General features: G+C 44.3%; 1 protein-coding gene and 1 pseudogene across 1 annotated transcript in view; one reads left to right on the top strand and one right to left on the bottom strand.

Moving 5' to 3' along the window:
• LOC121442839 (NHS-like protein 2) overlaps positions 1-23,672 on the top strand; it is a 250,749-nt gene that overhangs the window by 59,545 nt on the left and 167,532 nt on the right. The gene's annotated exons all lie outside the window — the stretch shown is intronic.
• On the bottom strand, positions 6,627-6,722 carry LOC121442921 (annotated as a pseudogene).

The raw sequence follows: 23,672 nt of genomic DNA, 5'->3' as shown, positions 1-23,672 counted from the left end.
AAACCACTGCTAAATCCAAAGTTAATATTCTCTCTCTCTCTCTCTCTCTCTCTCTCTCTCTCTCTCTCTTTCTCTGGTACATTGGTATAAAGAAGTAGAAATTCAGCTTTATTCCTTTATGTATGGATCTCCAGTCTCACAGCACCATTTACTGGAAAGACTGTTCTTTCCCCCTTGAATGCTGCTGTCACTGTTGCCAAACATGAGTTGTCCTTAAATGTATGGGTGTATCTTGGGGTTTTCATTTTAACCAGCTGAGCCATCTCTTCAGTCCACACTGGGCTTTCTTGAGTACGTTCTGTTCTGTGTAATTATTCGTAAAACTTCATATATCATATTCCTCATTTGCATCTGAAACCTCCGCCCGTTCAGGGGTGTGTGTTTCGCTACTCTAAAGAACTGCAAATCGTCTTTGAACACTCTGAGTGCTTCTGTTCCTGTTCAGATTCGTGGGTTTTGAAAGACTTAGTGCTGTTAAACTGTCAATATTATTAACAGCATCCAAAGCAACCTGCAAAGACCGGTGTGATAAAGCATACCTGTAATTCCAACACCTGGGAAGCTGAGGGCTGAGGATTGTGAGTTCGAGGCCAGTCTGAACTACAGTGCTTTTTATTGAAGACAGGCAGTGGAAGGGGGAGTGGAAGGGTGGGGGGACAGTGGAAGAAGGAGGAGAAATGGAGGAGTCAGGTGTGTTTTAGTCTTCTATTTGCCAATCGGTTTCTTTCATAAGCTAATATTGCAGCCTTTAGGCAAGATCTTTTGGACTTTACTCTGTACTATTCCCCTGCCTCAGTAGGACTAAAAATCAAATGTGTATGTTCTCCAACTTTGTTATTCTTTTCCAAGACTAATTTTCCCTAGAAATTCCAAAGGCTGTCTTGGAAATCCATGTAATTTTAAAATTAGTTCTTCCATTTATACCAAAAAAGGCCATAGGGATTTGAGTAGGAGTTACATTGTGTTTGTAGGTTTGGGGGTTTTGTTTGTGTGTGTGCTTATTTCTTTGTTCATTTAGATTGGGTCTTCTGCAGTGCAGACTAGCTACATACTTCCTAGTTAGCTGACGATGACCTTGAACCTCTGATGATCCTGCCTCCAGCTCCCGAGTGTTGAGATTACAGGCGCACTCTCATGCCTGGCTCCGATGGGCTTCCTTCTAATATATGGCTTTTTCTTAACTGTTTTTCCACATTTCACACTTTTTTCATTGGGAATTGGACATTTTAGAGAACTAGCACATTCCAGCAACTTTTGGCATTGGTCTCTCCACACTTCGTCCCAGCATTTCTTCATGTTATTCCTCGGTTAGTCCAGGCTGTAAAGTTTTCATAAAGGTCATCCCCCTGCCGGCCAGCAGAAGGTGATCCCTAGGGTGCCCCCACACATCCAGAGTTTTGACTGGCCTCTTTGTCTCTTTCCCTGATCACACCTAAAGTGTAAATTGTTAATGCTAATTCTATTGGTTTAAAAAAAATACTCAGGGCATAAATTGCTTCCTAACCTGTCCAGCAAATTATAGGGGTTGTTTCTGAAGTACCAGTCCCCTAGATTAGTGTTTGAGATTTGTTTTGACCCCTGGTGTGTTCATCTCTGATGTCTCCCATTTCTGTCCAGAAAAGTAGCTAGTCTATAGTTTTGCTACATCTCCAAGGCACCCACAAAGCCCCCATCCATTGCCTCCCTGCCCCCTTCCCAGGTTAGGTATGGACTTCTCCATGCTGTTAGACATAAAGTCAATTTCTTTGGGGAGTTATTTTAAACTCTCTATTCTACAGCCTGCTTTTCTCCTGGGGCAAAATCTCTGAGCCACAGTTTTGTTCCAAGGTCAAAGACGATGACCAGTTTCTGAGTAAATCCCCTCCTTCCTCCCAATTTAGGAGCTGAGCAGTCACCCAAAGGGGATCACCGCTGTTGTGGATCTTGCTTTTCCTTACCTAGTACCTGAGCCCCAGAGGCCAAGCCAGAGAGCATTACTGTCTTCCGTGGTGTTCTAGCCCACAAGAGGGAGCTGCACTGCAAAAGGGAGCCCCTGCCTCTCAGAACTGGAACTAAGCCTGAGCAACAGGTCACTGAGGATGGATGGAAAGTGCTCCATCTCACTCCTCTTGGGAAGATAGTCCTCCCACTGGGAGCGGGAGAAGAGGATGCCCGTGTTCCTGGGAACAGCCAGGGTGGGGTTTCTGTCCCTTTGCACCAGGTAGGAGAAGGTGGGAGTAAGTCTTGTTCGAAACACCCCAGGTTCACTTTTCAGACTGAAATTTAGTAGATTTTCTTGAAGAAGTGGGTTCTTTTTCATTCGTTGTATGCTTTTAGGAGCATTTCCAGGGACTCACAATTTTATAAATTACACTACTTAGTGATTTTAAGGTTCCCACAGAACCTTCTCTCATCCCTCCTGCATACATCATGGCCTGCCTCCTCCAGTGCAGATAGTACACATCCCAGAAGGACATTCGTTATGGCTGATGTCACATTGTTATCACTGACGCTAACAGTTTACACTACTGTCCACCCCTGGTGTTGTACCCATGTGCACGGTATGAGTTGTCTCCTGTTATCACACGGGACCCCTCCATTACCCTAGGCGTTGTCTGTGCTTTACCCACTCATCCTTCATTCCCGATAACGCCAGGCAAGTTCTGATCTTTTTTGCTGTCGCTGTAGTTTGGCTTTTTCTGAAATGTCATATCTAGGCAGGATAGAAAGCCAGGGAAAATTAGAACACTATGGAAAGGGAAAGACAAGAGTCAATAGCTTCAGCGCAACTGACGAAATCAAGATCACCTACAGAGACAGCATTCTCCTTTTCCAAGAGATGCCTTAAACAAGAGCAATAGACATCAACGCGGAAACCATGTTGCTTCAGGCCAGAACGTGTGCGCTCTTTCCAGTGAGCAGCATCAGCAACGCCTCCCTCATCCTTAAGTCTGAACAATGTGCCTCATAAAGCCACCTTATGATCTCAAATTCTTCGAGAAGAGAAAGGCAAGCAGCTCATCTATTTTTACTTTATCTTTGAACCTGGTAGTCAATTATATCCTCTGAGCAATGCAACTTCAAAAGTCACAAAACCTTATGCCTGTAAGTAACATTTAAGTGTTAATATTTCCTGGGGCCTGAGACATGACTCAGTGGCTAAGAGCCCCGCTGCTTTTCCAGTACACTGGGTTCAATTCCCAGCACCCACAGGGTGGACCTGATGCCCTCTTCTGATCTCCAAAGGCACCAAGCACATACATGGTGCACACACATACATGACACAAAACACCCCCCCACACACACATAAAATAAGTAAAATTCTAAAAATATTGGTCTTTCCTATAAAACACTGTAAAATTTGCATTTACAGAAAGAAATTCCAACCTTTTCATCTCTTGCTTTATAAGACTTGCCAATATTTGGAGCCCCCACCCCAGCTAGTAAAACCTTCATTAACCCAAAGTCACCTCTGCATTTCAAGAAGGCCTAGAGCAGTGACCCTCTTTCCCCTTTGCTGCCATTTCTTTTATGCTAAGTCTTTTAAAACTAGCCAATCAAGAAAAGCTGTGAGGTCAAACCCCAGCCAATGGGGAAAAGATTCACTCACCACCTGCCCTAGCAGAAAAACCAAGTTCACTTCCTGTCTTGATGTTCTTGCTCTTCCAAGTGTACCCTCTTGAAGCGTAAAATTTCCGTTTGAGACAATTTAATTAGATTGGTAGTCTGCTCCCAAATTTTCTTTCTTTCTTCCTTCCTTCCTTCCTTCCTTCCTTTCTTTCTTCCTTCCTTTCTATTTTTGAGTCAAGGTTTCTCTGTGTAGCCCTGGCTGTCCTAGAACTCGCATTGTAGGCCATGCTGGCCTTGAACTCACAGAGATCCACCTGCCTCTGCCTTCTAAGTGCTGGGATTAAAGGCATGCACCACCACTGCCTGGCTCCCAATTTATTTCTAACACAGTCATTGAGACACTCAAGGTCTCTCTCTCTCTCTCTCTCTCTCTCTCTCTCTCTCTCTTTCTCTCTCAAGGTCCGCACTTAAATATAAAGCATATACTAACAAACTCACTAACTTTGCTCTACTCTACTTCCTCTCAAGATCCTTTTATGTGACGTAGTCAAGGATGCTGTTTTACCTGAATGGAGTCTGCTAAATGGGACACTTCCTTATGCTATAGGATAGCCTTCTCAGATTAGTTTCTTTCACTTAGCAATATGCCTTTAAGCTTCTTCCATGTTCTTTCATGGCTTGGTAGCTCAGTTCCTTCGGTTTGGTTTGGTTTGGTTTTTGTTGTTTGAGATAGGGTCACTAGCCCAAGCTGGGTAGCTCATCTCTTTTAGCACTGGATGCTATGCCATTGTCAGGTGGCAGCTTAGTTTCTTCATTTGCCTACTAATGAGCATTTTGGTGGCTCCCAAAATTTGGCATTTATGAACAACGCTACTCCAAACATACATGTGAAGGCTCTATGTAAATACAAGTTTTCCGTAAAGAACATGACTGCCAGATCATAGGCTGAGTATACTTAGTTTTGTAATAAATTGCCAAACTATCTTCCCAACTGTGTGCACCATGTTGTATTCCTACCAGCAGAGTGAGAAAGCTCCCGTTGCTCCATAGGCTTGATTGTGTCATGTTCTAGATCTTGATCATTGTAATACTAGATATTAATATTTCATCGTTGTTTTAATTCGTAATCCTCTAATGACATAATGTTGACTATTTCTTTCTATTTTCTGAGACAGCGTGCCATGTAATTCAGTCTGGTCTCAAACTCACTACATAGCTGAAGATGCCCTTGAATGACTGATCCTCTTGCCTCCACCTTCCAAGTAAGGGGATTTAAAAACTGCCTGGCTTAAAGATTCTTTCATATTCTTATTTGCCATCTGTATATCTTCTTTGTGAAGTGTTCGGGTCTTTCATCATCTTGTGGTCATCATTATCACTGTGTGTGTGTGTGTGTGTGTGTGTGTGTGTGTGTGTGTGTGTGTGTGATGTATACCACTATGGGATTCCAGCATTGCACTCGAATGGTCAGACAAAGGAAGCATTACCTGCTACACCATCTTGGCAGCTGTTATTCAGGTCACTTACCAATTTTTAATCATGTTCTTCATTTTCCTACAGTCTATTCTTGTGAGTTTGTATATTTGAGACTAGCAGGTTTTATCAGGTATGTCTTTTCTAAATATTTTCTAAACATTTCCCCCCAGTCTGTGGCTCGCCTTTCCATTCTCTTGGCAGTACTCTTAGCAGTGCAGAATGACTACCATTTTTCCCTTTTTTGTGGTGCTACAGTTCAAACCCAGGGCCTCAGGCATACTAGGTAAGCACTCTGCCATGGGGGTCATATCTCCAGTCTAGAATTTTTACTGTTAATGCATCTAGCACATCAATGATTTCTTTCACACATTGTGCCTTTGGCAGTGTGTCTAAAAGTCATTGCAACGTAGATTTATTGATCATAGCAAATGTACAGCTCTGGTGTGATGTGTTGGTAGTGGATGTTGTTTTGCACCTATGAAGACAACTTATATAGAACTCCACAATTGCTACTCTTTTGCTATCGATCCAAAAGCTCGCTGAAAACTAAAGTTTGTGTGTTTGTTTGGGCCTTTTGCAAGAGACGCTTACTCTGTTGTTCAGACTGGTCTGGAATTCATTCTCTCTGAGACTGATCTCAGACTTGTAATCCTCCAGGATCTGCCTTTTGAGTGCTGGGATACAGGTGTGAACCACTATACTCTGCTAAAATGTATTCATTTAGGAAAACCTGTAAAGTCCTAGGTGAAGAAGGCTGTTAGCATTGTAAGTAAACTAATAAGTGTGGGTAAAATAATCCTCATTCTGTACAAGGCCATCTAGAGTTTGAATTCTATTACCACCTAGGAGGTGTGTTGTCCTGCACTTTGCATTTAGATCTGTGAACAATTAAAAATTAATTTTTGTGTGATGTCTGATTCCTTTCTTCCTTCCCTCCGTCCGTCCCTCCCTCCCTCCTTCCTTTCTTTGGCACATAGATGCCCACTTGTTTCAGCACAATTTGTTGGAAAGATTTCTTTGCTCCATTATGTTGCTTTGTCCCTTTCTCATAGAGCAGTTGACTGATTCAAGTAGGCCTATTTCTGTTCTCCACTGATCTATCTGTCTATTCAGTCACTAACAACAGTCTTGATTGCTGCGGCTTTACATAGGTTCTCAGGGGTTGGCCAGTGTCAGTCCTCCAACTTTGTTCCTCTCCTTCAATATGGAGTTGGTTATTCTGGGACACTTGTGTTTCTATATATAAAACTTTGGAACTAATTTGCTTAGATTCAGAAAATAACTTTCTGTGATTTCTATTGGAATTGCATAGAACTGTAGATCAACTCAGGGAGAACTGGCATCTTGACAGTATTGAATCTTCCTGTTGTGAACATAGAGTATCTCCTCCATTTATTGTTTGATTTCTATCATTATAGTTTTATAGTTTTCTCTATACAGATGTTGTATAGCTGATGTTAAATTTTTACTCGTGTTAGATACTTTGGGAATGCTAATATATGGTAATATGTTTTTAAAACAATGCATAAGGTTAATATATATAATGAGTTGTGCATATTTAATATACATATATCTTAATAAGTTTTAGGTAAAGATATACTAAAAATATGAAACATTTCACAATGTTGTCTGTCATCCTTGCATAGGATCACACTAATCTCTGTATTGTCTCAACTTTACATGCTCCTGAAGAAAACACCATAGTAATGTGTTTTTAGTTCCAGATTCCACCTACTCATCGCAGTTGGCTTTTGTAAGTCAACCCTGTGTCCTGTAACCTTGCAATAGCTGCTATTAGTTGTCAGAGTTCACTTTTTTTTTTAGATTGCCTACCTCTATGATCATTGATGTGGGAGTGATTTCTTATTAATAAAGAAACTGGCCGGGCAGTGGTGGCGCACGCCTTTAATCCCAGCACTCGGGAGGCAGAGGCAGGCAGATCTCTGTGAGTTCGAGACCAGCCTGGTCTACAGAGCTAGTTCCAGGACAGGCTCCAAAGCCACAGAGAAACCCTGCCTCGAAAAACCAAAAAAAAAAAAAAGAAAGAAAGAAAGAAAGAAAGAAAGAAACTGCCTAGGCCCATTTAATAGGCCAACCCCTAGGTAGGTGGAGAAAACAGAACAGAATGCTGGGAGAAAGAAAGATGAGTCAGTGAGTCACCATGATTCTCCCACTCCAGACAGACTCAGGTTAAGATCTTCCCTGGTAAGCCACCTCATGGGCTACACAGATTATTAGAAATGGGTTAGATCAATATGTAAGAGCTAGCCAGTAAGAGGCTGGAACTAATGGGCCAGGCAGTGTTTAAAAGAATACAGTTTCCGTGTAATTATTTTGGGTATAATGCTAGACATGCAGGCGGCCAGGTGCCAGGAACGTCACCCCGCCGCTCTTAATAATACAGATCATGTGATCTATGAGTAGAGTTTTTTCCCCTTCCTTCTTTGTTTACTCTTTCCTTCTTTGAGGGAGGTGTATTTTGAGACAGGGTTTCTCTACGTAACAGCTCTCACTGTCCTGGAACTAGCTCTTGTAGACCAGGCTAGCCTCGAACTCACAGAGACCCACCTGCCTCTGTCTCCCGAGTGCTGGGATTAAAGGTGTGCGCCACCACCGCCCAGCCTACCCTTTCCTTCTTATTGCATTGTTTACACTTCCCTGTAAGATGTTGGAAGACAGTGGCAGGAGGGCACATCCTTGCTTTTGTTCCTGATATTAGTGGGAAAGCTCCTCAGAGTCTCACCATTAAGTGTGTTTGCTGTAGGTATTTTATAGATTTTTTTCTTTTTGTTTCTGAGATGGGATCTAACCATGAAGCCCAGGCTTACCTTGAACTTAAAATCCTCTAGCCTCTGTGTAGTGTTGGGCTTACAAACGTGCACCGCCACACCACAGGTTCTTTTAGTCCTAGTGTGCTGAGGGTCTTATTCTGACTGGACATTGATATTTTCATCAAAGCCGTTCTCTGCATCTGTTAATATTATTGTGCTTTTTCTTTGTTACATTATCAAGGAATGGACTGCATTAATTAATTGAGTTTTCGCAATAGCGTCTCACAGTGTAACTCTGCTGGCCTGGAACTTACTTTGTAGACCAGACTTGCCTCCGAACTCCTGGCTCTGCCTCTAGAGTACCTTGATTGATTTTTGAAAATGCTGAACCAGTCTTTCCTAGCTAGCATAAATCTCACGTCATTGTGAAGTGTAATTCTTTTTCTACATTATTGGATTTGACTTTATCTTTGTTCGATTTTAGTATTAGGATAATGTTAGTCTCATAGAATGCATTAAGAAATATTCCTCCTGATTTCTAGAAAAGTGATACATATTCCCCCCCTCCCCGAACAAATATTTGGTAGAAATTTCCACTGAAGCACTCCAAGCTTGGTGTTTCTGTTTGGGAAAGGTATTAGTGACACAGTTTCTTTAATAAATATAGGCCTATTCATATCGCCTAGTTCTCCTTGTGTGGGTTTTGGCAGGCTCTGCCTTTAAAGGAATTGACTGATTTTGTCTAGGGTGTTGAATTTGATGGTATAGAGTTGGCCACTGAATTCCTTTGTTCTTCTTTTGGTGCATGTGGGATCAGGAATGAGGCCCTCTCATTTGTGGCATTGATAGTCCATGCTGTCTTTTTTTTTTCCCTTTGCCTGGCCTTAAGGGTTATTGGTTTTACTGGATCTTCTCAATGAACTCATCTTTGGCTTTGTTGATTTTTCTCTAATGATTTCCTGCTTTCAATTTCATTGATTCTGCTCTGATTTTTATTATTTCTTTTCATCTATTTAGTTTGGGTTTAATTTAGTCCTTTTCTAATTTCTGATGGGTTAAGCTTTGATTATTGCTGTTCTGCATTCCTTCTTTTCTGATATTTGCACCCAGTGCTGTAACTCGCTCTCGCAGCTCTGCTTTTGTTGCACATCTGGAGAGGCTGGCGTTTCATTGCCCTTGATTAAAGCCTTTTTTATTTCTTTTGAAATCCCTTCTTTGACTTGTACGTTATTTACAAGTTTGATTTTAAACTCTAAATATTGAGGCTTCTGGAGACAGATTTCTGTTATTCACTTCTACTTCCACCCCACTATGATCTGAGCAGATTGCATGCAATTTCTTGTCCATTAAAGTGGAAAGGTGGTTAATGTGTGCTTTGTGGCCCACAAAAAGTTACTAGTAGCTAGCCTTTGTCCTCACTGAACTTTCAGTAATCCGTCAATCGACAATTCAGATTTCATACCTAGTACCGTTTTCTGCTTATGAGACCTCCATACCGCCTTCCATACACATTGTCTTTCAGAGTCACGGTCTGGCCACGGTGTACTAGCTGGTCTCAGAACTGTTGGGCACAAGTGATCCATCTCCCTGCCTCAGCAGCCCAAGCACCGGGGGCTACATATGTGTGCTGCTCCAACATGCCGGCAAGCCTCTGCTACCTCAAGTTAGTATCCTCCATGTCTAGTGCCTGCTCCAATTTTAAGGCAGTGCCTTTACCTTGGGACTTCTCTGCTGGCCCTAAGAAGAGCTGCCGATACATTCAGCTTTTTACCTGTTAGGGCAGATTGGTGATTTTGGGTTTTGGTTTTTTTTTAAGCTCTTTATATGCTCAACTGGAAATTAGAAACCAAACTTGGTGTTTGAGGTTTTTGGTTTGTTTGTTTAGGTTTGGGGTTTCAGGTTCTATGTAGGGACTGTGGCGGTGGTGGGTGACTTTGTTTGTTTCCTTTTGGTTTTGAGCCAGGTTCTCTCTGTGCAGTCCAAATTGGCCTAGAACTCTTTATGTAGCTCAGGTTGGTCTCCGACTCACTGGCCACCTGCCTAGGCCTGCTGGGAGCACGGGTGTATACCACCGTACCAGGCTTGGGCCTGAAGTTTTGAAATATTTTGTAGAATTTATCAGTGAGGCAACTTGAGCAGGACTCTGCCATGAGGCAGCTTCGCATTTGTTGATGCCATCTTTTTATTTGTTTTACTATATTCATATTTTTCCTTCTTCTTGAGCCCATTTTAGAAGCTGTTCTCTCTGGGAATTTTTCTATTTCATTTTACTTTTCTAATTTGTTCCCACATAGTTATTCATAGTTTTATATTCACTTCTTTTTAGTTCCGTAATGTCAGCAGTGTTGTGTCTTCTCCGTTTTTCTGTTGGTCTAGTCAAAGACTTGTCTTTTTCCCCTCAAATAACCAATTTCTGATTTCGGTGATTTTCTCTATTGTTTTCATGCTCCCTTATTTATTTCCTTTTATTTGTTATTATTTCTCTTGCTTGTTTTGAATTTAGTTTGTTGTTTAGTTTCCTGGGCCATTTGGTTTTTATTCCTTATATATCACATCTTGTTTTGTTTCTCTGTTCTTTTACTGACTTCTTTCGTATTGTTTCCTAGTTCATAATATAATCCATTTAGTGATATTTTTTCAACTGCAGTATTTTTATCTCATTTTTGGGGACATTTTTTTGTCTTTGGCTTTTTGTTTGTTCTGATTTTAACTTGGGGGGTTTTGTTTTTCTCAATTGTTTCTTAATTGACTTGAGGATTGGAATATACATTTTAGTTTATGCATTAGTTGCTTTTTCGTTGCTATAATAAAATGTTTGACCAAAAGCAAAAACAAATTAAAAATTAAAAAAAAAACAAAATGGAGGAAAGGGTTTATATTCTCATGGTTCCAGAAGAGAAATCGGTAAAGATGGAGGAGGCACAGCAGCAGGCGGTCAGAGCAGGAAGCTGAGAGATCTAGACTTCAAGCATAAAACCGAGAAAGCAGACCGGAAGTGTGGCTATCCTGTGCACTCTCAAAGCTCATCCCAACTGGCGTACTTCCTTCATCATTGCTGCAGCTCCTAAAGGTTCCAGGACCTCCCTAAACAGTGCCACCAGCTAAGGGCCAAGTGTGCAAATATGTGAATTTTAGAGGGACATTTCTCATTCAAACTGCCACAATCCACCCCTGGCTCCCCTAGGCCCAGGATCATCTCGTGATGCAAAGTGCATTGAGTTCAAAAGTCCCCACAGTCCTTCAGTTTCAACATTGATTAAAAATCTAAAGTCCGAGGTCACTTCTGAGACTCAAGACAATTTCTTAACTGTGATCCCCTGAAAAATCAAGAAGCAAAGTATATACTTCCAACATCACAGTGGCACATTACCGTGCCCAACGGGAGGGATGAGGGCATAGTGGGGAAATACTGGGCCAAAGCAATACTGAAATCCAGAAGGGCAAATATCAAATATTATAGGGCTGTGTCCCTTGCTTCGGTGGCTGTGCTTCGCCGACTCTGATGTCTGCCACATGTCCCTCTTGAGCTGGCCCCACTCCCCGTAGGCAGCTCTCCCCTGCAGATGTCCCACAGCTCTGGCATCTCCAACATCTTGGGGTCTCCGCTGCACTCAGACTTCCCTATCAGTCGCATGCAATGGCTTCTTGTGCCCTCCTGGTCTCTCAGGGCCTTCTCACGGTGGCTCCAACACTGCCACACATTGCCTGGCTGCAGCAGCTCTCTGAAACCATGGAGGGAAAATGTATAGTCTCTTGATCCCTGTATCTTTGATGCCTCCAAAGCCTGTACCGCTAAGTTTGGCTGCCAACCTGGGGTGGCCCCTCACCCTTTTGATTTACATCAGTAGCAGCCCTTTCCATGGTGAAGCAATTGTTTTCCAGTAGCAGAAAACTACCTGGGCCCCCGTTTTCACAAGCTGGAAACCTAGTTGGGTGGAATGTTGATCTGAGAGCGCCCTTTCCCTGGTCCTAGAGTAAAACAGGACTCCTCTGCTTAACAGTTACAGCCTCCCTTCCCACACAGGCCTTGGCTGTCACATTAAACCTTTTCTCTCCAAACTGTACATTTTATATTTCTCTCTGTCCTACATGTTCTTTTTCATTGGAGACCTACAGAAGTATTACCAATAACAACCATGCCACGGATTTGACCTTACCAAAGAAATTAGCCCATATTGTTTTTAATGTAGCCTCAGGCAAGTTCTTATGACACAGGCAAAAAGCAGCCAGTTTCTTTGCCAGAATCTCACAGGAGTGGCCCGTGGCTAACACTGTTCCCATCTGAAAGCTCCCGACCCACGCCTCTATTGTCTGCATTTTGCTCAGGACTGCTGTCTTCCAGGCTCCGTTAAGCTCTGCTTACAGCATTCAACGGCTTTTCTCGTCCAAAGTGTCAAAATCTTCCACATTCCTTCCCAAAGGAACATAGTCAAGTTCTTCACAGCAAGAGCCACTCCCGGTACCCACTTCTATATTGTTTCCTTTTCTGTGGCCGAGGTAAAATTCTGGGACTAAGGCAACTTACAGACGGAAGGAAGTTGACTTGGCCGTTTAGTTCTAGAAGGGAAGGTCATAATAGCAGGGGAGGCAGGGCAGCAAGTGCCCGAGTCTGAAGCTGAGAGCTCACATCTTCAACCAGAAGCATGAATCAGAGAGAACAAATCGAAAGTGAAGCTAGGCCATGGACTCTCAAAGTATGACCCCCAATGGGATACTTTCTACAGCAAGGCTGCACCTCCTAAAGGTGCCACAGCTTCCCCAAACCGCACCATTAACGGGAGGGCAAGTGTTCAAATATGTCTCTGGGGGACTTTTCTTTTTCAAGCCTCCACAGGTTGACAAAATCTACTACAGGTTTATAGTAAACCAACAATAATGAGGTATAGGAGCTGCATCTTTATGTAGCCCCCTTTTCTTCCTCCGTTCTTGTGCTTTTATTATTGTCTGCCCGTGTATATTCAAAATCTAACAATACCTGTTTATAATTATTGCTTCATATAGTCTTATATTTTTTTTAAAGAAAATACAAGAAGACAGGAAAAGTCAAATCAATTTTTAAAGTTTCTAAAATGCCACTGCTGGTCCTCTTCATTTCTTCCTGCACACTGGACATCTTCAGTCATGGCCTTACGCCAGCACATGTGCACTGTATGCTTTTTATCCTAACTGCCTCCTTCATGCTGTTCTCAAAAGTGATTTATTTATGCATAATAAGGGGTAGAATATAATTTTATAGATGTTGTTCATGAAATTACTTTTAAAATCAGTTAAATAAATAAAATAAGTTTATTATTATTAACCCCTTACCCTTTCTCTGAGAAATGCTGGAGATTGTACCCAGGGAATGTAGGACCTTACAGATGGTTGTGAGCCACCTGACAAGGATGCCGAGAACTGAACTCTGGGTCCCCTTGTAGGAGAAGGAAGCACTCAACTACAGAGCCATCTTTCCCACCCCATGAACCAGGGTCTTGCACACACTAAGCAAGTACCCCACCATCGTGCCACACCGTTGAGCCTCATTATGTCACCTTTTTATTAGTATTTGCATAATTGCTTTTTCTGGAGCTCGTGGTCATTTGCGTGACTGCACAGTGCTGTTGGATGTCATGCTCTGTGGGTGTGAAACGCTTCCTTTAGTATGTTGTAGAAAGCATGGACTCCAGCAGAGCATTCTTTCAGCCTTTTTTTTCCCTATGGTCTTTCATTTGCCTTCGTTTATAAAATGTGCTTTTATTGGGTTTAAGGATTAACCATTCTATTTTTTCTTTTAGCACTTTGGCTGTATCCATGTCCTCTTGCCCTCTTGTGGCTCTGTTGAGAAGTTAACTGTTACTTCATGTTCCCGGGATTTCCTTGTACATGTGTGATGAGTTGACTTTTCTCTTACATTAAGATTTTCTCTTGGTGTTTGAACAGTTTGGTATTTCAATAATTTTGATGTGTCTTTATGTTCTTTGCAGTTCATTGAACTGGATTGCTATTGGTATTTTCCATCAAATTAAATTGGGTTTTTTTGTTTGCTTTGGTTTGGGATTTTTTTTACATTGTCTTTCTTCCTCCTTGTGTACATGTGCCGGTACACTTAATGGTGTCCCACTTATCTCTGAGGCTGTTTATATTTTGTCACTTGTTCAGATCAAAAAGTCTCTTCTCACTATGTTTTTTTTTGGTGGGTGAGTGTGCAGGTAAGTGGTGTGGCTTGGCTCCTGCCATCACAGGTAGGGAAGCTTTGAAATGTGCCCCCTGTTCAACCAGAAACAAGTAGCCTAAGCGTTCTCTCCCAAGTCATTCTTGAAAGGGATTCAATCTTAGGCATACCCAGTCTTCAAAACTGCCAGGGATTGGTGTGGTTTAGCTTTAAGCCTGGTTTCACAAGAGTGGCTCCTGGGTGGAAGCAGCTAATTCTTCCATCAGGGTCAGATTAGAAGTTGTGGGCTGGTAAGGCATCTGTTCATCTGCATGTGGTTTGAAACTGTGTCCAAATCTGCCCCATGCCCTATCTTACTGTTGCTCATCTGGATGCAGGCTGTAATGAGTCTTTCTCTATCCCACCAGTCAGCTCCCAAATAACGACATGGAGACTTCTTATTCATTATGAAATCCCAGCCTTAGCTTAGGCTTATCCCACCAGCTCTTATAACTTAAATTAACCAATTTATATTAATCTACATTCTACCATGTAGTGTTGCCTCTCTTTCATCTTGTACCTCTGTTTCATCTCCATGTGTGGTTCCTGGTATCTCCTGTGCACCTAAGATTCCTCCTCCTCTTCCTTTCCCTCTGAGGAAATCTCACCTATACCTCCTGCCTAGCTCATCTGATCCCTGAGGACACTCCCTTACTTGCCTTTTGTTCAGGATTGATGGCAAGGGGCACACTGAGGACTAGCAGGCTGTGCCCACTAGAGAGGTGCCCTGACCTCTCATCTCTGAGCCTGGCCTCCACTGGTGCACTCTCCCTGAACACATTTGTTTCAAAATCCCCCCCCCCTTTATCTCTCTATTCTGAGCACAGCCTTTCCTCCCACAGCTTCCCAGCGCATCTGCAGTGGGGCCTCTTAGCCTTTTCCAGAGCATCATGAATTTAGACACTGCCTTCTCACTTCCCTGCCTATCTGTTCCCCCCATCCCTGTTTCTCCCCAAGTCCCTCTTCTCCTCCCTCCACTCTTCCTCCATCAGTAAATACCTCCCCTTCCTTCTCTAAACAGCCTGGTCACCACGATGACATCACCTCCTTGACCTTTGGCCTCCCTCGTCATACCAACATCTCAAGGCTTATTCTGGGCCTCTTTCCAAAAGAGCCTTTTCTCCTCTCTTAGCCTTGAGTACTCTTTATAGAGACAGCAGGAGTCCCTTCATACCCACCCTCCCCCAGGATCCAGGTCTGAAGCTTGATAAAAGGCAGGGCTCCTCTCCTCTAGTCAACTAAGATGACAGAGAAGTAGGCCGTAGCTGGTCCTGTGTAGAGTCGAAGGAAAAGCCTGCAGCTGGACCTGCCCGCCGTGCCCTGCTGAAGCGCCTACTTGGTGTTACTCAAACCACTGGTTGAATAAGAAAGGAAAGCAACCCAAATATTACGGTAAATTGTCCCATTTTGAAGAGTTGACAATTATTCTTTTTCTCCCCAAGAACCTAGGAGCAGGGCTGGAGAGAAGACGTGGCAGTAAAGAGCACTCTGTTCTCACAGAGGACCCGGGTTCAATTCCCAGCACCCACAACTGCCTATCACTCCAGTTCCAAGGAATCCCACCTGCAGACATGCATGCAGGCAAAACAACAATGTCCATAAAATAAAAATAAATAAATAATTGATTTTAAAAAGTATCTGTAGCATGGGGTTGTCATAAGAGTAAATGAGTTACTACATATGAAGTGTTTAGTACAGCAGTTGGCACATAGTAAGTCTTGATTTAAATAGCTATCATTAATAGACTAGGAAACGAATTAAGAAATCATGAGGTCTACCTGAAGCTTTGCCTCTGGGTTTCCTTTTCTGGTTTCTGCCTCACTTTGCCATGCATTACAAGCCTCTAATTGAAGTGCGTGCCTCAAGAAGGGATCCCGCTCCTCCTAGCTTTACCAGCCCCCACCCTTGGGTGCTTTAGTCCAACCTCAGCCACGGGGCTCTCACTTGGCGCCAAGACTCTTAGAACAGCTACTTGGAAATCTCCCTCATATTGTCAGACTCTTGGCCCCACATTCTGTGGTCTTAAAGAAGAAAAGCTTCCCGAGCTGTTTTACTCAGCGGTGGAGGTGTAGAGCGGCACACACAGCAGGTATGAAGGTGTTAATGCATCCCCTACTCAATGATGAGCAGGGTTTGGGCTGGGTGAAGTGGCCTACCCACTGAACCCCAGTGCATGGGAGTCTGGGGTAGTAGGATTAGGAATTCCAGGCCATCCCAGTACCAAAACCCAAACCAAACCAAAATGGCAATGAATGGTGAGGTTGCGTTTATATTGCTATTAGGTTATTCATGGCTCTGGCATCCTTCAGCCTACTGTGGCCTCACATTCTGTCCAATCCTAGCCATGTGCCACACAAACTATACTCATGTAGCTCTCCTCCCACGCGTCTGAAGCACTTATTACTTAACACATACACATATGTAAAGATAATGAGTGTGCAAGGATCAATAGGCAGAATGGTGCCTACTTCTGCATTTCTGCAGCTCTGTAGCACTGAGACTTGGAGCTTTGGAGATAGACAGGGTCCAGTGCACATCTTGGCTCTGCCTCTTGTCAGTTGTGGAGCCCGGGGCAAGTTCATCTGATTAACTTTGAAGGTTTACCGTAAAATTGAAGAGGTAGCATTGGTGGATTAGTTCCTTTTCTTCTGCTGTTTTAAAACACCATGACCGAGGCACCTATCGAAGGAAGGGCTTATTGGGGTTTACGATGCCAATGGACTAGGCATACATAATTAGTGAGACAGCATGGCATCATGGGCAGACATGGTGGCCGGAGCTGGAAGCTGAGAGTTGAGAGCTCATATCTCAAACTGCAATCAGAAAACAGAGAGTAGACTGGGAATACGGAGGCTTTCGAAACCTCAGAGCATGCCCTTAGTGGTGTACTTCCTCCAGCAAGGCCACACCTCCTAAACCTCCCTATACAGTGCTGCCAACTGGGGCTCAAATATCTAGATGCCAGAGCCTATGAGAAATATTCTCATTCAAACTATCACAGTAGGTGAGTACCAACAGAGTCCTAATTGAAGACATTTCCTGTTATTATGAATCATGATTTTGCCTAATCCCAGTATCCAGCTGATGTCTAATGGTACTGGAGCAAGTTCATGTTCTCTGCTGATTAACACATTAGAAGGCAAGAAAGAAGTGTTGTTGGAAATCTGGGGGAGTCCTGGTCGAGCCACCATACAATTCCAGGGAAGTTAGAGTTCTCTTGTTAATAAAAGAACCTGAGAATGAACTCAAGGACAGTTGATCAGAGTTTAAAAGAAAATCCCCAGGGCAAACAAGCTGGAGATCTTGCAGCTTCCTGGAGGAGGGGAATGGAGACCAGAAGGAGGGAAAGTCATCCCCTTTCAGACAAGCTGACAAAGAGTTAGCCACATGCCAGGGAGAAAAAGAAGGAAGAGGAAGCTCAAAGCATTGGGGAGCTGAAAAGAAAAATCCCAGTGTAGGTAAGCTTCAAATCTTGAAACTGCCCTTGGGGGGATGTGGAGAAGTAAATGGTGTGTGTGGTGGGGTGCCATTTGAGAGCCACTGGCATGGAGATTAGCCAGTGGCAGCGGGCAACCCCATGGCAGAAGAGGACCTTTAAAAGGAAGAGTTAAGCCGGGTGGTGGTGGCACACGCCTTTAATCCCAGCACTTGGGAGGCAGAGGCAGGTGGATCTCTGTGAGTTCGAGACCAGCCTGGTCTACAAGAGCTAGTTCCAGGACAGGCTCCAAAACCACAGAGAAACCCTGTCTCGAAAAACCAAAAAAATAGGAAGAGTTAAGAAAGCCCAAAGTACCAGGGAGTTTAAAGGCATCCTTAGACTCTGGCCAAGACCCCAAAGAAAAAGACAGTCGAGAAGGAAAGGAAAAGTTACACCTTCCTGAGTTAGGACTCGGAAAGGCCGTCTGACCCAGCTGAATCTTGAGGTGTCTTCCCTAGCAGCTGCATTAGTGGATGGGAATCCTGGGAAGGAAAAGCACATCACTTTCTGGTGACCCCACCATCCTACAAATGATCCCTTGGGTAGGCCCTTGGCCTGACCAACTGGGCCTAGCGCTTGAGGGAGACAAGCACGAGCGTGTCTCCACCTAGAGGCAGATTCCATTCTTGACTAAAAGAAAACCAGGCTGTTGCTCCCAGAAGTAAAAGGGAAAATCTGGAGGGAAGGGGCGGAGTAAAAGTGAACCCCATGTGCAAAAGTTAACTCAAAATGGATTGATCAAAGGGGTACTTGGAAGAATTAAAGCTTTAAAGCTCTTAGAAGGTAGCATAAATCTCCCTAACCTTGAGTAGGCAATGACTTCTTAGATATGACACCAAAGGCACAAGTGACAAAGAAAAAATTAGATACATTGAACTTTGTCAAAAGTGAAAATAGAAAGAGCTTCAAAGGGCACAAAGAAGAAAGTGAAACAATCTCCCAACACAGAAAAGCCCACAGAGGATAGCTTCTTTCTCTTGGGAATTCTCCCAGATTTTTAAAAGAAGAACTAGCACCAAGTTCACTTAAACTACTCACAAAATGGAAGGACAAGAAAGAATCCTTCCAGACTCATTCCTGGTTGAAAATAAAACATACAAAGTCACACCCAAAACAAAGTTGTACACCACTTTCCTGAATGAACATGGGTGAAAAGTGTCTTAAAGGCGAACTCAACCCAAATGATCAAATGAACACTCATCTTGATCAAGAACCATCTCCCCAAGCAATGCAAAGCGGCTTCAATATATGCAAATCAATACACTGTCTCCCACCTTTTTCTATGGGAACCTCTCAGCAGACTGTGTCTAGACAGCCTTGGGAAAATGTCAAGGGACTCGAAGCCAGCACACAATGGAGGTACCTGAATCCCCGACAGACTCCAGGGAGTGGGAAACGGAGGTAAAAGAGGGGGTAATGAGGGTGAACGTGATAAAGCACATTCTCCTGGTGTGGGAAAATGTCACACTCAAACCCCTTTTACACATAGTTTGCTTTAGTTTTTCAATCTGGCTTTTATAATTAGGTATAAATCAGGAGTGGTAGTACTTTATAATCCTAGTAGTTGGCAGGCCAAGGGAGGCAGGAGGATTGCTGTGAGTTTGGGGCCACACTAGAGTACATAGTAAGTACCAGACCAGCCTTAGCTACATAATGAGACCCTGTCTCAGAAGAAAAGTAGAGGCTTAAATTAAGTGTTGGTGGTTTATGCCTGTGATCCCAGCAATTGAGCAGCTACAGCAGGAGAATCATGAATTCAAGAGACGACAAATCCATTAAGAGCACTGACTTCTTCCCGAGGTTCTGAGTTCCGTTCCCAGCAACCACATTTTGGCTCACAATCATCTCTAAGGGGGATCTGATGCCCTCTTCTGGCATGAAGGTGTGCATGCGGTTAGAGCATTAAACATCATTATCCTTGAGAGAAACGAGTCTTAACCACATGAAGTACCACTTCACATCTAATAAGATGTGACACTGGGCTTTGAACACTGGGCTGAGTGCACATTAGACAGGAGCTCTATGATTGATCCACATTGCCACCCAGGATGGCTATAATCTAGTAGACAGACAATAAAAGGTGTTGGTACAGATGTGGAGCAATTAGAACTCTCAGACATTTTCTGAAGGGTAAGACACTAGGGACCAAGCCTTTAATTCAGACGTTTGGGAGCATTATAGGTCCAAGAGCAGCATGTGGATTATATCCCAATAAAACTGTTTTTTTTAAGGAAGAAAAGGACTATCCAAAGCCACCATGGTTGACCTGACAAGGAGTCACCAACAGGTATCTATGTAGGAATTGTGTTTCCTTTAGCCATTGCGGCTATATTGTATGTGCTTGTGTGCTTCATATGTGCGTGTCTACATATGTATAACGGTGCTTCAGAAGATTCCGGTCCTGGCCTAGCCAAAGCTGTCACATAGGCAAAATTCTCCCTCTGGTTTTCCCAGTCAGAGATGAAAAATTTGAATTTACTGTCCTTTGAAAAGGTCTTGCATTCTTATTGGACACGATTGCTGAGTACAGATTGGGCAGCAATGATCTTTCTGGGTGAGGCCAGTTTGGAGAAATTTTACCAGCTATTTCTCTTTGCAGGTAGGGCTGCAGGAGAGGGGCGGAGTTATAAAGACTGCATGCAGCATATACCAGCACAGCAGAATGTCACCACCAGGCTTGCCAGCTAGCTTATGTGGAGTTCCCATTGTACAAGGGGCCCAGGGCAGAATGCCAAGCTTTCCCACTGGAGACTGTGTCTGATGAAGGCCTTCTCAAGTTGACCTGAACCTCAGGCCACTGACACAAAAAAGCATGGGCTTCTTGGAGGAATTAGCCTTGACAAAATTTCCTCCCACTTTTAGGTTTTGACTTGCCTCAGATGACGGACGGACTTAGGTCGCATGATGGAAAGGGGGCTGGCACACCCGTGGCACTGATGTTAAAGTCCTGGACAATGAGTGCCACCCTAGACTTCCATATTATTCCGGGCTGGACTTGAAGTAACCAGAGTTGAGCATACTCATAGAAAGAAACTACAATAGCCCGTGGTAGCCCTCACCTCAGGTCCTTTCTCTCCAAGGCCGTCAAGAACTTTAATTCTCCGTTTCTCTAAATGAAGCATCTCAACTGTTGTTTGCTCCTTTACCAATTTGGGGCAATCTGTTGACTTCAGCTAAGCTAGTTGAGGATTTAATGTCATTGTCATCCCTCATCATTTTCAGTCCTTTCCTGCTCACCCGAGGGGTGTTCGCAGTAACTAACACCTTTATGTTCCCATCGTTGCTTATCAGCGGCGTTTCAAGCCCTGCTTGATGAGGTAAGATACTGGTCCCCTTCTCCTTTCCTTCAGCTCTTTTCTCCATCCAGTCCTCTCACCAGGAAGTATTTTAGTAAAACATTTAATCTTTAATTTTTTTTTCATTTTAGTGTTTTGAGACAAGGCCTTATGTAGTCCAGGTTGGCCTCCATCTTGCTCGAGGATGACCTTGATCTCCTGATCCTCCTGCTTCCACCTCCTGAGTGCCAGGATTTCAGGTGGGAGCTACTACTCCTGTCCGGTCCTTATTTTCAAAAGTCCTTATCATAAAAAGCGGATGTGAAGGATGGTGCTGGCTTTTACCAAGCAGGCGCTATTGTCAGGGCTACGCCTCATGGCAATCCTGAGAAGGCAGTCACTTCCTTGGGATTTGAGACATGAGAAAACTGTGACCAAATCACACATCTGGTAGGGACCCAAGCTGGATTGGAATCAAAGTTAGACTCCAGAGTCCCTATCCTTTTCCCAGAGGCCCACAATTCCTCCAGCTTTGTTTTCATCTACAGTATTTTGAGTCCCCTTTCTAGGACCAAAGTTTGGACTGAAAATCATTATCTATTTTTGGGACCCCCTGGCGATTCTGGCTCACTCACCAGGGGGCACAGGGAAGGGTAGCTTAAGCGGGAACTCAAGGCAATCTCACTGTCCCTGGGGTGGAGGGAGTGACCATCTGCTGAGAGGACTGGCTTAGCTGCATCCTTAGCGGGCCTCCCTCTCTGCCTGTGCCTAGGCCTTGGACTTGGAAAGCCAGCACAGAAATCCCGGGTGGTGTCTGAGGCGACACTGGGAGCCATTTGATAGCACCGCCGTGCATCTCCCGGTCCTGCTGCCTTTGCTAGGAAGCAAACTCTGAATTTTGAAGGTTACAGCTGACTCAGAGCATGGCTCTGGCACTGTAGTCATAGACACATGTGGGAAATTCCCAAACTGCCTTTCCCACAGAGCTGTTTTGGAGTGAGGGACAGAAAGAGGCCGGGGGCGGGAATGTATTTTAGTTATTTATTTGATCACTATTTGTCAAATTGGCAGACCATTTTAACCAGAGGCTCTGAGTGGGATTCCCCCAGGGGTCACTTCCAGGCATACACAAGAGTCCAGAGGTTAGAAGGCCCAGGCTCAATTTTCCATACAGAGGGGGGAGAGGCCGTAATAGCATAAAACAGACTATCTAGATTCTTACTCACCTTCATGCTGCTAGCATAGAAAGACATCCAAACATCTGCTTCCCCCCAACCCTGGACCACTGGGTTCTTCCTCTCTGTTGAAACTCTAGACATCCACCCACCTTGGTCGCATCTCGGTCTATCTCTTTGTTCAGTCCTTCTTCTTGGCCCCTGGCTTATCAACTCCACTGTATCTCCAAAATCCTTCATCCCCACGGCGTGGCCCCAGTTCATCTCCACACTGCTACTAGATGAGTCTGCCTCCAGAACAGCTGTCTGCGGACTTCTCCAAGGCTGCTATGCATCTTCTCTCATAAAATCCATATGCCTCAGTTTGGCACTTGAGGGTCCACACACTACCCGCCCTCAGGCTACCTCCTGGCTCAGCTCCTGCCATCCTCTAGTGGACAGAGAACTTCCTGAAGATAGACAACTGTCGGGTATAGTTTGCGACTATGGTTGCATGGAAGGTTACTTAGGATGTGGTGGGGTCAGGACATATTTGATGAGGGAACAAAAGAATGAGTGTGACAAAGACATCATGCACGGGGGCGGGGGTGTCCCTCAGTGGTAGAGTGCTTTATCTAGCACCCAGAGGACTGTAGAGGCCATCCCGGTGTCACAAACAACATAATTAAAGAGGAATTGCATGCTTTTGTGTGTGAAAGCGCCATTGTTGGATGTACTTTGTCAAATAGCTGTGCAGGGTCGCCTTCACTGGCTCAATTTATCCAAGTGATCTTGGATAAATCTTCCAATTTCCCAATTTCTTGTCTTCCACAAGAGTCTCAAATTCGCACTCAGGTCTAAGAGGCCCACCGAGGTGTTTGTTGATGAGCGCATGAAATTCACTTGAAATGCCTGTGTCGAGGACATGTGTGCTCTAGTTATGCACTGTGACAGCCGTTTCTTTTCCCCCTGCCACCCCCGCCCCATCATTTTCATTAGCCGTTCAGGGCCTGGAGGCATTTGTGACTCTGGGATTAGGCCGTGTTTACTTCCCCTTTCAACTCTGGCACGGCTGGAATTCTGTTTGACCCGCTTTGAAACGAAACTTGCTGGTGCGCTGCCTAAGTGCTTTGCGATGCCAGCCAAGAGACAGCAGCCAGGCAGGACTGCCCATGCCTCCTGAAACAGCCCACCCACTGAAGGACAGTGGTGAGTGCTGCCAGTATCTCTGCCTTGTGTGGTCAGCTGCACAGGGAGATGCTGTTCCATTAAAAGAGATTGTCTTTCCATAGCCGAGCACAAGTGGTGCTCATCAACAGTGCAGAAAGGACCAAGCACAGCATGCCATTGGCAGTCAGCTGGCCATACAGAGGGCATTGGTTAGAAGCACAAAGTATGGATTTAGCCCAAGTTGCCTGGCAGGGTACTCTCCAGGACAGAGGGTTGAATAGGAGTGTGTGCTGGATATGGCACAGTCTATGGAGGGACTGCACACAGCCACTCACAGAAGGCAAGGCGGGGTGGGGGATCAGGAAAGCATTTTCCCCACTGAATTCCTTGGCATTAACCAGTCCCAAGGGCTACATGAGCTGCAAATCTGTCTGGCCATGGGCCAGCAGAGCCCAGCTCCCTGAGAGACATTAGACAGGCACAGCAGCGGCTGGAAGCCGTGGCTCTGCCCCGACACCAACTGAGCCCCACTCTTTTGGGCAGCATCTGGGTAAGAAGTACCGAGAGCTAGGTAGATGGATGGTGAGGGTGTGGGCCCGTCGTGAGACA

Source organism: Microtus oregoni, unplaced genomic scaffold (genome assembly GCF_018167655.1).
Source record: "Microtus oregoni isolate MIOR12 unplaced genomic scaffold, Mior012 000097F_ref0000449, whole genome shotgun sequence".
NCBI classification, from domain to species: domain Eukaryota; kingdom Metazoa; phylum Chordata; class Mammalia; order Rodentia; family Cricetidae; genus Microtus; species Microtus oregoni.
Note: the sequence above shows the minus strand (reverse complement) of the source record. Positions and strands in the feature narration are given on the sequence as shown.